Here is a 13,026-nt window from a genome sequence, read left to right on the forward strand (position 1 = left end):
GTGCTCATGGGGTTCCCTCTGTGGGACGTCTGCGTCTTCTGGGAGGATTGGTGTTGCCCAGGGCTCGGGAAGGTCTCCAGGGGCCGTGAGACCCCCCACTTCCGGAGCCCAGCTTCTTGACACCATTGCGAGAAAGAATTCAGGGATGGGTCAAAATGAAGCTAACGGTGAAAAGCTTTTATTGAGAAGGAAAAGTACACATTTCTGAGAAGAGTGTACTTTTCCCAAGAGAAGAGGGAAGTGCGGACGAACGAGGGAGAGCGAGCGGGTCATGCACAATGGAGTTTGGGTTTCTAATTTTATGGGCTCTTCTAATTAGGGGGTGGAATAATCATGAGGTTTTTCTAGGAAAAGATAGAAATTTCTTAGAATTGGGGTGCCAACCATTTTTATACTAAATGTGGGCATGCTTGGCTTGGCCTGGCACTGGTGGATGTGTGATTTAATGTGGCGATGAGCGTATAATTAGGTCTGGGGTAGGAAATGGGTCAAATCTAGCGTCATGGGGAAGCGTAGCTCCCATCCTGTTTGTTAAGGTCTCATCAGCCCAGTCCCCTTGTTGGAGTAGCTAGTTTTAATAGCTTGATGTTTTCCTCCTTCTCCTGTGACCACACAGCATTCCTATTTTGTGAGCGTTTCTTTAATTAGAGAGTGGAATAATTATTACGTATTCTGGAAAAGGAGAGAAATTCACGGATGCATCTGGTTACTGCCCCCTTTCTCTCTTACTTGATTTTGCCCAGAAGAGTCATGGACGTGTCATCCCCACTGGGATTTTGGCCATTCTCTCTCTTATTTTGGGTTTTCTGTTATCCTGTGGTTTATTTGCCTAGTTCTTGTTTTATTTGTTGTTTGAATTTTTCCATCATCCTGCAAGCACCCAGTGCTATTCCTATATCACTGTGAGTATAAACATCCTTTAATCTTATAGGCTTCTTGAAGTATAATTCCCAAGACCATGTTGCAGTGGTCCTTAAAGAACAAATAAGGCAGAGAGAAACAAACATGTTCCAAATTTTGTTCACATAAGTAAACCTTACTCTATTGTTAAAGGCTGTAGCTAGCTCAAAAGAGGTTTTCTTGACTCTGAAAAACAAAACAAGGATCAGCAATGTTCCAAGAGAAAGTCAAAAATATTATTTCAGTTTTTCTATTAGTTCAGCCTATTCTGTTAACTGTTGTTCTGCTTGATATTTATAAACATTTTAGCTTTTCATGAGTCCTGTATGTTTTTCAGTTATCAGAAACCTGCATTTAAGAATACGTGTTAAAGTCCTACATCTGATTATGAACCATATTTTGAAGAGGATTAAAACAAGATAACAATTGTCTGTAAATTACAAAATGTCCAGAGTGGTTAGTCAAAAACATGATTGACCAAAAAATTTGGTTATCTCTGTGGTTTACAATAACTTAACATAACAACCTTAATTGTGGTTGATAGCATATACTTTGACATTAGAATTTTCAAAATCCTGTGCAATTTTGGAACACATATTAACAGTATTTGCTGAAATATAACCTGAAGAAGATTAGACATCATTTTGGCAATCCCATGTAACTAAACATGTCAAATAATCCTGCTTACCTCTTTTCTGGATGCCCCCGGGGGCCCTCTGTAGCATCCAAAAGCTAGGTGTCAGGAAAGACAATTGATTTGTGGAAGTCTGTTAAATATGTTAACAGGCTTAAAATATTTGATGTTATGTAATAGAATTCCAGATTACTATGTTATTTATTTTGCCAAAATGATGACTCAAAAATTTGAAAAAGCAAAAACCTTTCATTAGCTGTTACTATTACATGAAAATTGTGTTCAAGAGAGAGAAAGCCAAATTTCACCCTTACATTGGTGTACTATTAATGTCAACCACAATTTTTAATGAAACCTTATAGGCAATTCTATCCAATCTTAACCAATTTGACAATGAGGTGAGATTTTCACAAACCTTTTATAACCGTTTACAAATTTTGGTAGAGTAGATTCGTGCATTAAGAATTACTTCTTGTGCTTTTATATCAATGCTCAATTTACAGAAAATCATATAATGCCCTTTTGAATTTTGTCAATATGTTCACACAGAGTTTCCTTTGCAAGATTAATTCTTGCAATTTTGCCCCAATTTGCTTAAACCTTCAGCTGTATTTTATCTACTTTAAGAAATTCTTTATCCCTAGGCAAAATGTACATTGCCATGCCTTCTTATAATTTTTTTTTTTTTTCTTTTTTTTTTGTGAGACGGAGTCTCGCTCTGTCGCCCGGGCTGGAGTGCAGTGGCCGGATCTCAGCTCACTGCAAGCTCCGCCTCCCGGGTTTACGCCATTCTCCTGCCTCAGCCTCCCAAGTAACTGGGACTACAGGCGCCCGCCATCTCGCCCGGCTAGTTTTTTGTATTTTTTAGTAGAGACGGGGTTTCACCGTGTTCGCCAGGATGGTCTCGATCTTCTGACCTCGTGATCCACCCATCTCGACCTCCCAAAGTGCTGGGATTACAGGCTTGAGCCACCGCGCCCGGCCGCCTTCTTATAATTTTTTATAAAAAACACATTTTGCTGTTTTTACACATCTTGCATGTAAATCTATTTCAGTAGTCTCAATTACAGGTCATAATGGTAACTCTTAGCAATTTTTTTTTTAAGACAGAGTCTTCCTCTGTCACCCAGGCTGGAGTGCAGTAGCACAATCTCAGTTCACTGCAACCTCCACTTCCCAGATTCAAGCGATTATCCTGCCTCAGCCTCCCAAGTAGCTGGGACTACAGGCACGTGCCACCACACCAGGCTAATTTTTTGTATTTTCAGTAAAGATGGGGTTTCACCACATTAGCCAGGATGGTCTCAATCTCCTGATCCCGTGATCCATCTGCCTCAGCTCCCCAAAGTGCTAGGATTACAGGCGTGAGCCACCACACCTGGCCCTACCTCTTAGCAATTTTTAACTTTAATGTAAAACCTGGTAAGTTGTTTTAATTATGTGCTAGGTGCAGATAAAGTTTAACTCCTTCCAGAATAAGTTAGGTGCGTGGTTACTTCCATATGTTCCCAGACTTTACCCATTGTGAAGCAGGCAAGTTGAACAGTTCTTAAAGGCCAAAGGAGCAGTACAATCTTAAAACATTTAGCAAACCTAGTATCTGACTTGCATAATTTAGACCACATATTTACATCCTGAATACATTTGTGTTTTACCAATAATCCCTAAGACTGTTTTAGTTTTTTTTTTTTTTTTTTTTTTTGAGACGGAGTCTCGCTCTGTCACCCAGGCTGGAGTGCAGTGGTGCAATCTCAGCTCACTGCAAGCTCCACCTCCCGGGTTCACGCCATTCTCCCGCCTCAGCCTCCGAGTAGCTGGGACTACAGGCGCTCGCCACCGCGCCCGGCTAGTTTTTTGTATTTTTAGTAGAGACGGGGTTTCACCATGTTAGCCAGGATGGTCTCGATCTCCTGACCTTGTGATCCACCCGCCTCGGCCTCCCAAAGTGCTGGGATTACAGGCTTGAGCCACCGCGCCCGGCCAGACTGTTTTAGTTTTAAAGATTAAAGTCACATGAACTAAGAGGAGTTACAGTTTTTACTATTCTTTCAAAAAATATTTGATCAGCCAGGTGCGGTGGCTTACACCTGTAATCCCAGCACTTTGGGAGGCTGAGGCGGGTGGATCACGAGGTCAGGAGATTGAGACCATCTTGGCCAATATGATGAACTCCCGTCTCTACTAAAATGCAAAAAATTAGCCAGGCATGATGGTGTGTGCCTATAATCCCAGCTACTTGGGAGGCTGAGGCAGGGCAATCACTTAAACCTGGGAGGCAGAGGTTGCAGTGAGCCAAGATCACACTACTGGACTCCAGCCTGGTGACAGAGTAAGACCCTGTCTCAACAACAACAATAAAAAATTGATCTAAGTGCTTATAAACCAATCAATTAGAGCTCTTTTTTATAGACATCACACAACACATATATGACTACACAGACAGACAGAAGAAGATCCAGAAGATCAGGGTGGAGCCCTTTAAGAGTAAGGCTATGAAAGCATATAGTTTCTGGGGCCTGATAAACAGGCATAGCTTGAAGGCAAAAACAGATTTTGAGAGAGATTTATCCATCTCTAATTATTGGGGTTCCATGAGGAAAACAGAGATTTCCCCCAAACTGAATCTGTGGCACCTTGTCTGTTTTCTCAAGTAGTCCAAGGCCATCAGAAGTCATCCTTGAGCCTTTCATGCATGCATGAAGATTGGCAAGACAGAGTGGAGAAAAGTAATTCAGTTGACTGAGATACAAAACTTTTCCAGAAAAAACAAGATCTAAGAAGAGAAAAACATAAAGGCGTTTCAAGTACATCTATAACTTGGGTATCCACTTTTAATTAAGCTGAGTGCTCTTTCAGAAAATTCTTCTTCATTAATTAAAACTTTACAGATAATATAAACAGTGATCCTTATCATTTTTTTTTTACTGGTGTGCATCACTCTCTGTTGACAATCATGTTCAGCTTCTCCAGTTTACTTTTGGAGAACGTGGCTGGGTTCAGGCAACGACAGGTTTTTACTGGACTGTAAATCCCTTTAACAACAAAGCCTGATATTTGAGGAGGCGATTGTCTGTTAGCCAGAGAGTTACCTTAGAGGATAGCAGTCCTGCTGTATTATGTGGGGTCTAAACAGTTATTTTCTGGCTGTGCTTGGTGGCTTACACCTGTAATCCCAGCACTTTGGGAGGCTGAGGCAGGTGGATCACAAGGTCAAGAGATCAAGACTATTCTGGCCAACATGGTGAAACCCCATCTCTACTAAAAACACGAAAATTAGCTGGGCATGGTGGTGCATGCCTATAGTCCCAGCTACTCAGGAGGCTGAGGTAGAAGAATCACTTGAATCCAGGAGGCACAAGTTGCAGTGAGCTGAGATCATGCCACTGCACTCCAGCCTGGTGACAGAGCGAGACTCCATCTCAAAAAAACCAAAAAACAAAAAACAAACAAAAAAACCAGTTATTTCCCATGATTAACTTGGTGGCCTCTGGCACAAGCAAAGCCACCACTGCAACTTCTTGGAGGCAGGCTGGCCATCCTTTAACCACCAAATCAAGTTCCTTGCTTAGGTAACCCACTGGCTTTTGAGTGGGACGTCAAGCTTTAGTTAAAATTCCCTGGGCCGTTTCCTTTTTTTCTGATACATAAACATTAAATGCCTTCCCTCTGAGAAGACTGAGGGCTGGTGTTTTAAGTAATGCTAGTTTTTGCTGAGACCAGCTCAGTCAGGGAGACCCTAACCCAGCGGCGCTAGAGGAATTAAAGGCACACACACATAAATATAGAGGTGTGAAGTGGGAAATCAGGGGTCTCACAGCCTTCAGAGCTGAGAGCCCCAAACAGAGATTTACGCACATATTTATTAACAGCAAACCAATCATTAGCATTGTTTCTATAGATATTAAATTAACTAAAAGTATCCCTTATGGGAAACAAAGGAATGGGCTGAATTAAAGGAATAGGTTGGGCTAGTTAACTGCAGCAGGAACATGCCGTTAAGGCATAAATCGCTCATGCTATTATTTGTGGCTTAAGAATGCCTTTAAGCAGTTTTCCACCCTGGGTGGGCCAGGTGTTCCTTGCCCTCATTCCTGTAAACCCACAACCTTCAAGCTTGGGTGTTAGGGCCATTATGAATGTGTCACAGTGCTGCAGAGATTTTGTTTATGGCCAGTTTTGTGGCCAGTTTATGGCCGGATTTGGGGGGGCTTGCTCCCAACATGTTTTAGCTGGTTAAAGGCTTTTGAGTTTTAAGTTTCCAAGTTAGGGAGTGAGTGTTAGCTGCTTGAGTTTCTTTTATGAGGTGGTACAAAGAGCGAGGCATTTCACCATATCCAGGTATCCAGTCTGCAAAATTCAGTAATGCCTAAGAATCCCCTTAACTGTTAAAGGAAATTGACTTAATCCTTTCCTTACCTGGTGCTCTCATCCCTTCTGATAAGACTAGACCTAGGTACTTTACTGAAGTCTGACAGAGCTGAGCTTTAGATTTTGAGGTCCTATATTCCATTTCTGCTAAGAAATTGAGGAGAGCCTCAGTGCCTTCCTGTTACTTCCTTGGTTGGAGCACAGAGGAGGGTGTTATTTACATGCTTCAAAGTTTAAACGTGAGGGTGAGAAAAATTAGAACAACATTTGGACAGGGCCTGTTTCAGCAACTTCCTTCTGATATCAGGGGGTGCCTGAGTAATAAATGTGCTCTTTATTGAATTGGGAGACAGGGAGGTGTGTTTCACGAAGGCCTCTCTCAGCCTTTCCATAATGGCTGAGGGATTTTCATCTGGTTTTGATTTAACATGGATTGTTTAGAGTAATTAAGAAGTTTTGTTTTGTTTTTTTGCTAACCTTTTAAAATGCACATCAGAAAGTGTTTTCCACTCATCTATGGGATGTCTAGTCTCCACTTAGGGTTTTCAAGGGGGAACTGCTTCTCTTCCTATTGGGAATGGGAATCCTGTCTCTTTTTTACCCTCTTTCCCTTTTTGACTGGGTTTCTTTTTTGACTGGCTATAGGATACATGCTGTTTGTCTCTGAATCTCTCTGCTGCCTTAGGGCTGCCTGTTGCTCAGCAGCAGTTAGAGTTTGGCTTAGGAGTAACATAACATCTCCCCATGCAAGATCAAACATTTGGGTTAGATTTTACAAAGCCTCTATGTATCTATCAGGGTCATCAGAAAACTTGCCTAAGACCCCCTTTATTTGTCTAAGGTCCTGCAATGATATGGGAAATTGAATTCTAGTAGCACCACATCCATTGGGCATTTCCCAATGACAGTCAACAGTGAAGTTGGGGTTTCTTGTGTGGCACAGCTGGAGGAGCTGATGACTTGGCTATTGGAGGCCCCAGATAAGGCTGGGGAGGTAAAGCATCCAAAAGTTGCATTTGAAGGTTCCCCCAGGGCGTCTTCCGACTTCGGGGTGTTGTCCACTGTGGGCTTGTCTGATATGACTGTTAAGAGGGCAGAGTCAATTTTGTAGTGCTTACAAAGAGGTGGGCTGTTTCACAGGGCAAAGAAGGCTTGCAGATAGCAGACCTCAGAGTTTTTGCCCTCCCATGTACAGAAAAGATCTAGTTGTTGGATATTATTGAAATTAACACCTCCCTCAGCAGTCCAGGCCTATCGATCCTGGAGCTGGTAAGATGACTCTGTCCTTGTACAGAAGAATATAAGCCATTTTACTTTAGTCTCAGGGTTAAAAGAGTCTCGGTGTCTCAGGATGCACTCAAGAGGAGTGCAGACTGAAGATGGTTTGTTACCTGTTTTAAAAAGATTACGAGAAAAGGTGTCCCTTGGTCTTTTTCCTCTTTTTGGAGTGACCCAGGTTGGAGAGAAAGATCGAAAGTGCATCCCACTTCTCTTTCTTCCCATATTCTGGGTCCTAGCCACCATCATAGGCACCACCAATGGATGCAAGCATGACCTTCACCCGTGGATCTGGAAGAGCTCATCGGGTGTAATAGTCACACTTACCTGTATGAGAACCTACCTCTCCACCCTGCTGGTTTCCTAGTCCCACATGGCCCATAAGGCTCCCAGGGTACCCTAACGATCTGGGAGATACTGTATTTGGGTGAGACCCTTTAATGGAGGGAGTGTTTTAATACTGTCTCTGGCTTCTCTTGCTATAGCCCTAGTAAAACATTGAAATCCCAGAGAATGGGACCGATTGACTTCCAAATATGAAATCTCCTTTTTATTTAAATACCAATGTAGTTCAATGCAAAACAGGTGACTCAAAAGAACATAAGGATTGAATGGGTGTTCTCCCAACTGTTAAAAGTACAGCTTTGCTGTTAACAGATGGGACATGGAGCTTAGTCCCTAACAGAGGCACATAGGAGGGAGAGGAATTGGGGAACTAAAGGTTTTGCACAGAAGACAGACAGGGCTCCTTATGGAGAAAAAATCCTATTTCACTTGGTGATGCTGTAAGATCTGTAATGTTAAATAAGAACTCTGACTCCAAATTCTTTCCAGGAAGAAGTTAGAAAGAGAGGTTTGGGGATTAATAGGTTGTCCCCATGGAATGCCTTCCAGAAGAAGAAAATTAACTTGTCTCATAATGGAACTGTCTAGATTCATTGAGCAGTCCTGAGTTTTTACATGGAGGAAAAACACAACCCAAATGGAGAGGGAGAAGAGCATTCACTCAGGGTGAAATATCCCCCTATACAGTGCCATGAATATCTATCATTAGGGACATAAAGCTCTCACTAGGTGAAAGTTTAGACAGAAATCCTCAAATTGTTCTAATTAGATCAAACCTCTATAGTAAACATTTCAAAAATTATAGTGTCAGGGAATCATCTTCATGGTTGCTGGACTTGTCATCAACATCCCCAGGATCCAGAGTTCCATCTTCTGGCCTGTCTGGAAGATCTCACGGCCATCTACCCAGTACTTCTAACTAACCATAGCAATCCCAAAGTACCTAAACCCCTACTTATTCAGTGGAACTCTCCTCCACTTAATGGATTCCACCTGAACGTCCCCTTCCACACTTGCCATTATACCTGGACTTGAAAAGTTGAGTATATCTCCAGTGCATTAATGATTCTTTTGCACCCACTACTGTGTTAATGACACAAAAGCAGATGTTTCCCTGTAATGCTCTGATCTAACTATAGTTACCAAGTTTCCAAGGCAAAAGCAAGGTAAATGGCAAGGAGACCATATTTGGTGTCTTCTCTCAGACTAGAACATACAGGGAAAAAAACGACTGCCTAATCTAGGAGGGTTTGCTTCTGGAAAACAAGGTTTGTTTGACCACCCCCATTGGAACAGGGGGAGAATATCTCTATAGACCAAACTTGGCAGCAAAGGATAGACATCACACCCTGTAGGGCTTCTATTTATGCTCCAACTGGACTCATTTTTGTTTGTGGCCATGAATGAGAAGTCACATGCTGTAACTACTCCTGGCTCCCCAGGGAGCCATCTGTTCTTTCAGGAGTAGCTTTCCCTTATATATCTAAAACTTGGAACAAAGATAAATGTATGTTGGCCACCCTTGCCCCTCCAAGGGTCACAGTCTATAACCCAATAAGGCCCAGGAACACCAGAAGTTAACAAGCAATAGGATTGGTTCTGGTGGGAATCAGGGCAGCCACAGGACTAGCAGCACCTTAGGGTGGCTTTGCCTACCACAAATCAACCCTAAAGAACTTGACTCAAACTCTAGAATCTTTAGCCACCAACACAGGTCAGGCACTACCAGAAATTCAAGAATCTCTAGACTCTGGCAAATGCAGTTCTCGATAACAGACTGGCATTGTATTATCTACTAGCAGAACAAGGTAAAAAGTCTGTGCAGTTATTAATAAAACCTGCTGCACATATATTAGCAACTCTGGATAGGTTAACATTCAAAAGACCTATGAGCAAGTGACCCTGTTACATATTTTCTTTGACCCTTGCTTGTTTAACCTCTCAGTAAAGTTTGTGTCTTCTGGATCAACAGTCTCTAACCTTTTTGGCATCAGGGACCAGTTTCGTGGAAGGCAATTTTTCCACAGATGGGGTATGTGGGGCTGGGGCTGGGGGGTGGTCTCAGGATGAAACTCTTCCACCTCAGATCATCAGGCACTAGATTCTCATAAGGAGTGTGCAACCCCAGTCCCTCACATGCACAGTTTATGTTAGGGTTAGCACCCCTATGAGAATCTAATGCTGCCACTGATCTGACAAGAGGTAACACAGGCAGTAATGCTCGCTCACTGACCACTCACCTCCTACTGTGCAGCCCAGTTCCTAACAGACCATGGACCAGTATCCACAGCAGAGGGGTTGGTGTATCCTGTTCTAGTTCCAGGTGAAGACAATGCTGGCACAAGTTTTCCAACCCATCTTTATCTACTGTCCCAGAGAATGAAAGTGTCCTGCCTTTGGGCACCTTAGATGTGGTATCCAGGGATCTTTACTCCTTTAGTGCTAGGCAGGGCCTATGCCCATAAAATCAGCAGCAAGCAGTCACAGAAGATGGATCTCTGCCCTTCCTCAGCCCCCTTAAGATTAAAGAGGAGTATCTAATCTCTGATGGGGGAGTGAGATAGGAGGCAGGACTCCATACAAGACTGAAGACTGGCTGAAACAAGGAACAGGCACTGAGAGCATCTCTACGTAATACACACCCACCAGTGCCATGGCAGTTTACCATTACCTTGACAACACCTGGAAATTACCATCCCTTTTCTAGAAATTTCCGAATAACCCACCCTTTACTTTGCATGTAGTTAAAAGTGGGTGTAAATATGACTGCAGAGCTGCCCCCTGAGCTGATACTCTGGACACAATGCCTGTGGGGTTGCCCTGCTCTGTAGGAGCAGCCACAGAGCTGTAACCCTGCTGCCTCAACAAACTTGTTTTCATCTACCACTAGCTTGCTCTTGAATTCTTTCCTGAGTGAAGCTAAGAACCTTCTTGGACTAAGCCCCAATTTGGCGGCTCAACTGCCCTACAACAATGCCACCTGACGTCATACCTCTGTGCTCTCTAAAACCATCTCCCTTACCACTGGACGAGTGTAACAGGCCTCAGGAAGTGAGGACAATTCATGCTGACACAAGGAGCTCTTTAAAAAAATAAGCAACTGGGCGTGGTGGCTCACACCTGTAATCCCAGCACTTTGGGAGGCCGAGGCAGGTGGATCACCTGAGGTCAGGAGTTCAAGACAAGCCTGGTCAACATGGCGAAACCCCGTATCTACTAAAAATACAACAATTAGCTGGGCGTGGTGGTGCACGCCCATAATCCTAGCTACTCAGGAGACTGAGGCAGGAGAATCGTTTGAACCTGGGAGGTGGAGGTTGTGGTGAGCCAAGATCATGCCACTGCACTCCAGCCTGGGGCGACAGAGTGAGACTCCAAAAAAAAGAAAAAAAAGAAGAAAAAAAGGCAGTATTATATAATAAGATATCTGGGGGATAATGATGGACATGCTACCTTGGTGGTCTGTCTAACTCAGCCCCTTCTTTGAGAACAGTCCACCCTCACAGTCCTGTTAACTGATCTCTGGGGATACCTGACCCAACCAGGCTGGATCAGTAAAGTTTTCTTGCCTGAATTCTGGAATAAGGACCTCAAAGGGCAGAGTGTGCTGGGCACTAGGGTGAGGATTTGTGTTTAAAGGGCCGTTTCTACCCCAGTGATCCCCAGTGCTGACACAGGGAGACCAGGCAAAAGAATGTGAGACCAAAACAGAGAATACAGCAGGACCTGTGGGTAGAGGCAGAAGAGCTTGAGATGCCTTTCTCACCAGGCAGGTGTGTGGAACAGGATGGAATCAGAGGACTAGGGTCACCCAAATGGGACACAAATAAAGCTTTACCCAGCAAGACCAAGAGTCCACAGTTCTCCAGCCTCCTATCTTGGTGCAACATCCTCTGGGCCAGGCCCAAATATCCACATTTCCACCAGGTGAAGGTCAGAGCCATGACCTTGAAAGGCACCAATGCCTGTCAAGTCAGAGACAGAAAGTTGATGTCAGACTGTTGGATATTAGGACCTATTGCTTGGTCACCAGGAAAGTTGCAGAGAGCCAGGACATCTGAGGGTTGAGCTCCAAGTAGGGCACGAGGGCAAAGGACTCTGCCTCTGAAAATGGGGTAACTGTGGCAGAGGGTATAGCCTATGATGGGGGATGTCATTTCCAAGTTAAGGTTTCTGCTACCCAGGCTCCTTCTGATTCTCTACCTCCTGTGTGTCCTCCTGCACTCACATCGAACCATCCCATGGAAGCCCCCAGGTTGCTTGCCTGGCTCCACGCTCTGACAGTCACATGCAGAATGGAGTTGTTCCCTCTAAGCCAGGCTACGCCTACACTGTCACACCTTGTACAAGAAGATTGTGTTGCGAAAATAAAGACACAGCCAGTTACTAGATGCGTAGATGCACCTTTACCACAGGCACACTTGTCTTTTGCTACGAGCTCCTCCACTTCCTATTAATCATACCCAAAATTTCTGTACCAATTATGTCCAATGCTTAGCTCCCATCAGCTTGAGTCCCGCCATCTATGGAATCGTGGTCATCAGGGCACGTGGTTCCTTTGCAGAAGCTGGGAAAAAATTTTGTCTCAATAGTGCTGGGCATTACAGCCTGTGGGAACAATGCCACAAATCCATCTTATTCTCCAAAGCACAGAAGCCTGTCATAACAGCCGACTTGTCCTCAGAATGACTAGTCCAGAGAAAGTGTAGGGATACAGGCCAGAAATTAGGACAATAAAATTATTGCATTGTTTCCTAGGAGGCCTTGGGCAGTAAGGCAAACTGGACTAAAACCAGAATGAGAACTACTCTCTGTCGTTTTATTTTTCCTGCACAGGCCAACGACATTGGGGCCCCACAAAAGCTGTCCATTCCTTTACGTAAGAGCCCAAGTGTGTTTTCCAGCCACCTTACACAGTAAACCAAACCCTAAGACTACACAGATTTAAAAATAAGGCCTTTATTACCACGCAAACCAGAGCAATGTGAGGCAGCCAGTTACGAGGTGGTGACTTGGAGGCTGGAAAAACTACCAAGTGTCGTGTGAGAACAAGAATTTCCATGAAGGGAAACCTTCCACATCAGCTTCCAGCAGAACCCAGGCTGGGTCCTTCTGGCCAAAATTGGTCAGATGTATGCTGTAATCAGTCAGAAAAGGGAAGGCATTCCCCTTAAAGGCTCAGACTGCTCAAGGAATTTCCTCCAAGGAATGGGAGCACACAGGTGTATCTCCCTCGCCTTAGTACGCAAGGGTGACTAATGATTTAACTCCTGCAAAGGCCTCCAGCAGTTTAGAACGTGCAAAGGAGCTCCTGCAAGACACATGTGCCTGGAACTCATGAGAGTCTCACCCATCTGGAGGTCTACCAGTATGAGGTTTTTTTTTTTTTTTTTTTTTTTTTTTTTGAGACGGAGTCTGGCTCTGTCGCCTGGGCTGGAGTGCAGTGGCCGGATCTCAGCTCACTGCAAGCTCCGCCTCCCGCGTTTACGCCATTCTCCTGC

Source organism: Papio anubis, chromosome 20, assembly GCF_008728515.1.
Source record: "Papio anubis isolate 15944 chromosome 20, Panubis1.0, whole genome shotgun sequence".
NCBI lineage: Eukaryota > Metazoa > Chordata > Mammalia > Primates > Cercopithecidae > Papio > Papio anubis.